Source organism: Cornus florida, unplaced genomic scaffold (assembly GCF_030987335.1).
Source record: "Cornus florida cultivar Cherokee Brave unplaced genomic scaffold, ASM3098733v1 CherokeeBrave_3.0.0_Hap2_Chr10, whole genome shotgun sequence".
Classification (NCBI taxonomy): Eukaryota; Viridiplantae; Streptophyta; class Magnoliopsida; order Cornales; family Cornaceae; genus Cornus; species Cornus florida.
In genome coordinates, this window is record NW_026775580.1 from 57,044,535 (window position 1) to 57,054,637 (window position 10,103).

A 10,103-nucleotide genomic window follows, 5' to 3' on the forward strand; every position below is an offset into this window, starting at 1 on the left:
GGGTGAAAAAAAAAAATTGCAAAAAAGATAACAGGGTGGTGCGTGTGTGGTGATGATGGTGGATAGGTAGAGAGAACTCCATATTTTTCGGCACATTCCATTCTTGCCGTTGTTTGCTTGGAGCATAGAGAGGTTAGAGAGAGAGAAAGTACAGGTTTTGAGAGAGCTTGCTACCATCATCCGCAAGCTCATAGCCGAAGCCGCAACCAACCCATCGCCGTCACAGCCAGCCTATCTCCACGTCGGGGTTCACAAGCCCATCGCCGTTCTGAGCCGAACCAGGCCGTGGCCCATGGCCCAACTGTCTGCCGTCCCCATCTCCCCACCATCCGAGTCGACTGCCATCAAAACCAAGCTCGCAGCCGCCTCCATCAAAACCGATCTTCTTCTTCACGGCCGACTCCTCCACGATCGTCGCCTTCGCTATCATCCACGACCGAGTCCACCGCCGCTGCCATCTCGTCGCGAACCAGACCATCACGGTTGAGTCCTCCCCACAACCCATCGCCGGCACCACCTTGCCCAAACCAGCCCGTCCTCACCGTCCGTGCATTTTGGGTGGACATCTATGGAGCACATTTTTTTGTCAAATATTTTATTCAATTATAAGGCCGTGTTTGGTCAAGTTGGACAGAAAGAGAAACGACAGAGAAAGAGAAAGGAGATGAGAGGGTAGTTTGGTCATTTTAGGTGAGGATTAAAATATATCTTAGGGCATATTAGACATTTCATATCACTTAAGGCTATGTTTGGCTCCGTTTTTTTAAAATGGGGTGTCATTGTTCAAGTTTGTAAACTTAGGAGGTGTCTTTGTTCAAAAAGGGGCTATGTTGTATATGACTGTCAATATGGCAAACCTCAGGGGGTGTCATTGTAATTAACCCTTTTTTTAAAAAAAATCATTTCATATTGTGGTGGGTCTGGGCTAGTCATAGCTATTTTTTTTTTTTTACTCTGGTGGTGGTTGTTGTGGTGTTGTTTTGGTATGGTTGTGGTGGTGTCTAGGTTATTTTGGGTTCCAAAATTTTTAATTTTATTTTTTATATTGTGGTGATGATGGTGGTGGTTTTGGTGGCTTTTGAGACGTATAAGTATGAATTGGCCAAAATTTGTTTTCAATTTTTTTTCTACTGTGGCGGTGGTGGTTATGGTAGTGTTTAGATGTGATGGTGTATAGTTATTTGAGTATTTCAAAAAAAAAAAAAAAAAAAATTCTTTTGTATTTTTCATTTTTATGTTATGGTGGTGGTTATGGTAATATAAATATTGTTATATATAAATTATATCTATATGTATAGAAGAGATGAAGAGATTAGTTTGGTATATTAAATTTAGTTAGGAAATTAAATTTATAATTTCATACTTAAATAAAGTTGTTGACAAGTCAAATAATTAGAAGATAATTTCATATAGTTTAAAAGTTGGAGGGGTGTGGATGTAAAAAAAAAAACCATTAACCATTTGTAAGTGAGGAAGCCTGTGCTTGAAAATTTTAACATGAGAAATATGTGTATAGATGCCTGTTTATGTTAGTAGGTGCATAATATTTGTGCATCTATCCATGAGATCTTGTTTTATACGATGACAATGGGATGATTTTGGAACAGTTTACTCTAATTTGTAACAGTCTGGTTTAATTTATTTGGTCCCATGCCCTTTCTAGAACCCAGTATACACTATAGTAAACGAGGAAAATACAGTTGGTACAAAAGTGAATTTCTAATTCATATTGTCACGAAGGCCTTAACCTAAGTGCTACTTCATATTTCTTTTAAATTAAAGGTTGATAAAGTTTTCAGTTGACAATAATGGGTGAAAAAAAAAAAAATTTGAATTCAGCATTACAGATATTTAATGGGTTCGTATTCATATAATTAAGAGACTTAAATTGCTTTTCTTTTATATATTCTTTGTTAACAAAACTACTACTTGCTAATTTATAGGGATTTCATCAAATGCTTGTCCAAATATTTGTTTGTATGGGAGAACGCCTTCGTAGTCTAGGTACTTCAGCAGTTGAATTGCTCCATGTAGTCTTTAGAAGCCCGATTTCGAATATTTGTATTACATTCTTGACTTGAAATATATATATATATATATATATATATATATATATATATATTTGTAAATGCACAGCTCTCCCAAAGAGTGTACTCTTGTTCGAGTCCTTATTTCTTAGTTTGCCAAGCAGAGGAAACTAGATGGTGATTGTCTGACAAAATACTTGGACAACCACTGATTTCTCAAATTTCATGGGACCATGGTAAAGCACCAACACAAGTTCAAATCCATGAAGGTAATTACAAGAACATTTTTTCTATTTTTGTCTAACTAAAGTTCATGTACCAATTATATAGTACTTGTCAATTTTAATTTTCTAGTTGCATGTATGACAAATAAGTCTTATCTCACTACAATCTCCTTGAAATGCTTTATCTATAATATGTTCACACCAGACATTGTTCAATAATGCTACACACACACACATATGATCTATCACACAAAATTAGTTTGATTAGCTAAGTTATGCTTAAGTCACATAGTTTTCTAAACGAGTGTCATTCTTACACCCTGCCCGTTTTCGTTCTCATTCTCATTTTATGTGATTTAGATTTTGTAACTTTCTAACTTACTCTTGCTCTCGCTCCCACTCCTCATCCGCGTGATTTAGGACTTGACAACTTAAATATATATATATCTTAATTTTAAGTATATATATTTATATCTTAATTTTAGGAATATTTGAGAATCAATGTCCCATAGCCATGGAGAGGACAGCCTAACCAATGCATAACCAATTAATTAAACATTGCTGAGAATGCTTTTTGCAATAAGTGTGGATTAGATTGGAACTGATAAACACAAAGCAGACGTGATGATGGGGACAAATAATAGAGGAATGAGACAGGTGAGTACCATATGAGTTTGGCCCCAGGCCATTAGAAGAATATATTAAAATGAAGGAAGAAAACACAAGGAACTGTTTAAGAAAATAAAGGATCCGTTGTCTCATTATGCTATTGTTGATTGGCCATGGGGTCTTTAGAGAGAAACAGAAACTCGTGACCTCAAATGTTGCAGTCACAGTCGCCCTGTGCCACCATGATCAACAGCTGTAAGGGACCCCATTGCATTGCTTATTTTCTCTCCCTCTAATATTATTTTTTTTATTGGAAAATGATAAACATCAATAAGTGATTTTCGTGATTTTATAACTCGTGACGTGTAGATATCTTTTTTCTTGAATTATTCTTAATTTTCTTTTGGGAAGCTACGGGCAGCAACCGTACTAGTTTAGGTCTAGATTTTACCTTAAACACGATATATATATATATATATATATATATATATCGTGTTTAAGGTAAAATCTAGACCTAAACTAGTACGGTTGCTGCCCGTAGCTTCCCAAAAGAAAATTAAGAATAATTCAAGAAAAAAGATATCTATATATATATATATCGTGTTTAAGGTAAAATCTAGACCTAAACTAGTACGGTTGCTGCCCGTAGCTTCCCAAAAGAAAATTAAGAATAATTCAAGAAAAAAGATATCTATATATATATATATCGTGTTTAAGGTAAAATCTAGACCTAAACTAGTACGGTTGCTGCCCGTAGCTTCCCAAAAGAAAATTAAGAATAATTCAAGAAAAAAGATATCTATATATATATATAGTTATATATATATATAATTATACATGTGCATCGATATATATATATATATATATATATATATATATATATATATATATATATATATCGTGTTTAAGGTAAAATCTAGACCTAAACTAGTATGGTTGCTGCCCGTAGCTTCCCAAAAGAAAATTAAGAATAATTCAAGAAAAAAGATATCTACACGATATATATATATATATATATATATATATATATATATATATATATATATATATATATATATATCGATGCACATGTATAATTAATCATTGAGAAAATAATATGTATATAATTCTTATGTGTTAGGCATGAAATTATAACTTGTATTATAATTCCAAAATTATGATTATATTTGTATCTATTATGCATAGTTAGGTTTGGAATTATGGATGATTTACTCCAAAAAAAAAAAAATTGGGTACCTATAAACGAATTTACTCTTGGAGAATTACCTGATGCATTATAGAGGACTATTTTGATGGACTTTAATATTGACGTTTGTTATGGATCTTTATACTTTTAAAAGGAGAATATTGGGGGATTACAATCTTGAATTTTTTTTCCGTGAAGTCTAGCACTACTTTATCTTTAAATCTCCTGCAATCACAAGACGCTAACGATTATGAGACTGGCACGTGCGTGAATGAATCGGGCGAATGGAAGAGATAAAAAAAATGATAGGATAGTCTTTAAAGTAAAGGGCAGAATCGTAATCACATTATATATATGGAGAGATAATATCACTTTTCTTATTTTATTACAGTAGTGTAATATTTTTTGGGATTAATTTTAATGACACCATTTCAGGTTTGGCCAAATATTACGAAACAATTTTCGAAAATTGCTATTAATCATGGTACAACTGTTTGGTCCATTTTTCACTCATACCCCAAATGTTACTTCAAAAATTGCTATTAATTATGGTACAACTGTTTGGTCCATTTTTCACTCATACCCCAAATGTTACTTTTCATTAGTGTTAGAGCACTTTTTGCTTATAAAATGACATTGTTATCCTTTTGACTCTTGTTAACTCACCAAAATGGTTGAAATGACTTGAATGCCTTTTGATTTTGTATATATATATATATATATGAGTTTGAGTGTGTGTGTGTGTGTCACACACACACACATACCATTTCACTAAACTAAAACTAAAAAATGAAGTGAATTTAAAGAAAAGTAAGTGAATTTAAGTGTTCCAAAACTAAAACTAAAAAATGAAGTGAATTTAAAGAAAATAGGTGAATTTATGTGTTAAAAACAAAAAATCAATCTCAGAACCAATCACCATATATATATATATATATATATATATATATATATATATATATATATATAACTCTCATGGACATCACCACCCACAAATCAACGCTAACCAGAACATACCATAACCACCACCCAATGGGCAATGACCCATCACTACCATAACAATTGGATGAGTCTTGTGGGATTTCTTGATTTGTTATAGTTGTATATTATACATATATATATATATATTAGAGATAAGAAGAAAAAGAGAGGGTGGGAAGGAAAGACAGTGGTGAATAAAGTGTTTTGAGGCTTATATGTGTTCAATTTGAAAAGGAAAAGTTTGTAGAAGGTAAGAAATGGTGGAATTAGGGAGCGCCAAAGTGACATAGAAGAGTGGGTAGGTAAGAGTAATTAGTGGGGTCAATTTTGTCCTTTTAGAATACTGATATTTTAAAATAAAATAAAAATATATTAAAAATTAAAGAAAAAATTGTCTTTTTACATATTTTTAACAGTTTTAATCACGAAAAAGTAAAATTGAACTTAAATGATAATAAATTTTGAAAGAAATTTTAATGTGAAAGTTGGAAGAATGTAAGAAATGGTGGATTTAGGGAGGATCAAAGTGACATAGAAGAGTGGGTAGGTAAGAGTAATTAGTGGGGACATTTTGTTTTTTTATATTGTTGATATTTTAAAATAAAAAAATATTAAAAATTAAAAGTAAAATTATCTTTTTAGACATTTTTAACATTGTTTATGATAAAAAAAATAAAATTGAACTTAAGTGATAATAAATTTTGAAAAGTATTTGGCCAAATTAAATAGTTAAAATTAACTCTATATAAAAAGAATTTACCGTATCAATCACGTGGTGTCATATTCGTCTCATTCTCAAATCTGTTTTGATTTAGATGTTACTCATGGCCTGCTTGTGCAGGTGGAGTACATAACTGGGTTTCTTATTTAATTTCTTTGTCATCTGTCTGCCCACCATCGCATCCGTTTAACCATTCATGTAAGTATAATATCGGGCCAATTTGGGACCTTCCTGTCCATTTTCTTAGCAATAATTATCCACAAGAGGTAATAAAATGTCCGATAGAACAAGGGTAGTTTGGATTGAGATATTGAGGGATATTATGGGAACAGAAAATAAAAGATAGCGTAAATTGTGTTTAGATTGTTTAAAATGAGAGATAATTATCCTTCCTTATCCCTTAGAGCGTCTCTAACGCTCTTTCAAATATTCTCTCAAATTCAAAATATAAGAAATTTTGTTTTCTGATACATTCTAATGGTGTATTATATAGCATTTCAAAATATGAAATTATCAAAACTTTTCTAATATATAGCAGGTTGCTATAAGTTGAGATGCTGAGCCTTTTTTTGGATTTTTGTGTAGACATGGCCAAAAAAATAGGGGTGGCAAATGGGCGGACTAAGTCGGGTTTGGGTTGGGTTGAAAATAGGTGGGTCAACATAGGTCAAGACTCATATTCAACCCGTTTAGAACGGGTTGAAAATGGGCAGGGTCAACCCGTTATGACTCGTAGACCCATTAATTATTAATTTGAATTATTTTTTTATTTTTTATTTTTTATTTTTTTGCATTTTTTATATTAATTTTTTTTTAATTAAATGTTAACATGATTTAACATATATTATATGTTTGATTATTCATCATGTGTGTCTTAACGCAACTTAATTGTTTCAAAAATAAAATAAAACTTAACTGTGGAGGTAATATGTATTTATATTGAGAGGTACAAGTACAACACATTACATTAGAGTGCCGCATGAATCTTCGATCCAATATATTTGGGTTATTAGTTTACAATTAATGCAAAGAACCTATGTTCCATGTCCCTTAGTACAGTGTCTTATTCTGAGATCATTCACTTGCTCGTAGATAGATGACGGAAACTTTGCCTTTTTGGTGTGCATGAGAGTTTTTGTTATTAGTTTATAATTTATTTAGATAAAAATGAATAGTGAAAGATATAAAATGAAAGTAAATAAATGTTTGAACATGCATTTGATTAGCATTAAAAATTTAAAGAAATCTTATTAGGCATATGGTCTTATTATTTTTTCGTTTCTTGATGTAATTATTTCCCATTCCCTAGTTTCTATTTCAGCATAGCTAAGCGATAAATAATTTATATATATATTACAAAATATGAAGTAAGATAGGAAACATAAATGTGGGTTTACAAAACGTGTCAGATAGGACTTGCATTTCAAAATCTGAGTCTATATTCAATTATTTATATTTGCATTTCAAAACATGTCGGATGGTACTTGCATTTCAAAACGTGTCGGATTGTCTTTGGTAGAGTGTAAAAATAAAAAAAAATAAAAAAAAAAAAAAAAAAACCTATAAAATGTGTAAAATTGTAGTATCATATTCAATTATTTATATTTTTTGTGACACCGAAAAAAAGGTTGAAGTAATGAATAACGTGAGAAGGCAGAGGAGTATGAGGAAGGTGGGAGTAGGGCCACCTAACACTATAATAGTAATTTTTTTATTTTTTAAAATATTTATTTATTTATTTTAATTATTTTAATTATTTTTTTAAAAAATTATTTTTTTTCTAAAGGTTTTAAAAATTTTAATTATTTATTTTTTTAGAAAAAATTTCTAGAGAGAGAAACTTAAAGAGAGGGGATTGATAAAAGATATATTTTAAGAGAGGATTGTGAGAGAGAGAATTTTAGAGAGAGAAATGAGTTGAGTGCAATATAGAATAGATATGTGTTGTGTGTTTTATTATGTGATAGGTGAAATATAAGTTGAATATGGTTAACCATATTCAATCCATTTTGACCTTCAAATTAAGTGGTTAAAAATTACCTAACCCATTTTGACCCTTAAATTAAATATGGTTCACCCATAACCATTAAAAGGCGGGCAGATATAGGCGGGTTGATGGTTCCTGACCCATATTGCCACCCCAACAAAAAAGTCACATGTAAAAATAAGAATAATACATTGATTAAAATAAAAAAAAGTCAAAGTCAAAGTGTCGGCACAATATGAAATAGAAAAGAAGAGTACATAAGCTAAATAACATTTTGGATGAAATGCACTATTGGAGTAGAATTACTAAAATATAGCATTTTGGTACTTAGCTCCTCTTAAAATATAGCTTTACTATGGAGAAATATTTAAAAAAATGAGAAGATAATGAGAGAAAGGATAGTTTTTAAGTGATAGTTTCATAATTCCGAAACTGCTCTCAACAATTAAAAGGAGGTAATGATTATTCCACTCATGTCCTATCAATTTAAAAGGGCATGATATTAATTTGGTTGTTATTCTTTCTTTCTTTTTCTCCCCTTTATCATTTCTTTTATTTTCAAATAAGAGATTATTCCAAATAAGAATACTATCATTTCTTTTATTTTCTCTTATATATATCCAATCATGAATAAAGATTATTGCTATCATTCCCCTTTTTTTTTTTTTTTTTTTTTTTTTTCAGAATGAATACTATCATTTCCTTTATTTTTTCTCATGTGTATCTAAACAAAGCATAAGAAAAGAAGAGATATATAATGTGTGTAAACATTGTATATATATAGCATAAAAATGTTAATGATTTACATGTAAAATCGTAGTGAAACAAATATTAGCCTCGAAATGGATTAGTAGTTGTTGTATTAAGCAAACCGACATTGTCCTAACTCCTAACAAGACTCTCCAACCGAGCCAACCTTTCTTATATAAAAGAAGAGAGTTCTGTCCTAAGTAAGAAAAACTTAAGTGCTCCGGTTGTATTAGTGACGTGATTGACGAGTGCTCAAATGTGACGCATTTTAGCACCTACGTTACGGTATTTTAGTTCATTCATCTATCTTACTTTCATGTTTTAGTACTTATTTGTGTTTTTGTCTATTTTAAGTCAATAAAGTTCAAAAAGGCTAAAAAGGGCCATTTAGTTCAATTTTGGAGCTAAGGAGCAAAGTTGAAAAGAAGTCAGAAAATTGTAATTCAGAGGAGCTTCGATCGATTGAAGGGAATCCCGATCGATCGAAGTCGGCTACAATCGATCGAAATGAGGCGGTGCCAGCTCAACAAAGTGGATAAGGCCCAGAAGATATTTTTGATGACACGTCAGCTTCGATCGATCGAAGCTAAATTCTTGATCGATCGAAAATCCTCGATCGATCAAATTGACTGCTGGCAGTGAGCTGTTTAATTCCCGAGTGCGCCGGACTCTACCTAACTTGTGTAGTTGCGAATTTCCTCCAATCATAGGCTTATTTTCTAACTTGTTCACTACTCCAAGGACCTTGTATTTAAAGGGAATTGAACCATTTTGTAAAAAAATCTTTAGTCTTCAATTTTATTTGATTGTAATTTTTATTTTCTTTTTCTAAAAAAGTTAGAAATTAGGGTTAGAAGAAAAGAGAAGAGTGGAGGCACTAAGAACACATCTCAAGATCTACACATACTCTTTCTAGAATTCAACAAAGAAGAAGAGGAAGAAGATAGAGTCATGCTTGGGGATTGCCCTTGAGGGGTCCAAGATCACACCCATCTCCTTTATGATTGGCTAGACTTCTCATTAGAGTTTGGATGAGCCCCAAGTTTGTAATCTAAACCTCTATCTTTTTCATACTTTTTTAGGAATAATATCTTGTGAATAATGTTTTAGCCTTGTGAATTTAATGAATATTGGGTTTTCCTTTGATTTTTATGGATTAATTCTTTCTATTGATTCTCTATGTGATTACATGTTGTCTTATGTGTGATTATTTGGAAATTAATCTTTACACTAGTTTTTCTATATTAATTGCATGTCTATGTGTGGTTGATTGAGAATCTAGTGATGACTAAACATGGTTTTTACTAGATAGGTTTGTCAATTAATTTGATGGATTATTCTTATGTTTGATGGGTTGTTCTACAATTTAATTCATACTTTTAGGTAGGTAGATAATCTATACTTGATTTGATATTCTATGGCTTATTATTGCAAATTCCATGATTCTCTAGATTGATGTGTGTTACAATTGTGACTAGTTTGATGGGTCATGTTTAGAATTGATGAGTTGTTCTACACTTAGTTTATTTGTTGGTTAGGTAGACAATACATTATTGAATTTGATGGTCCATGCTTGATATTACAATTGATAGTCGCACTTTGTTCGCAAGAAGGTTTT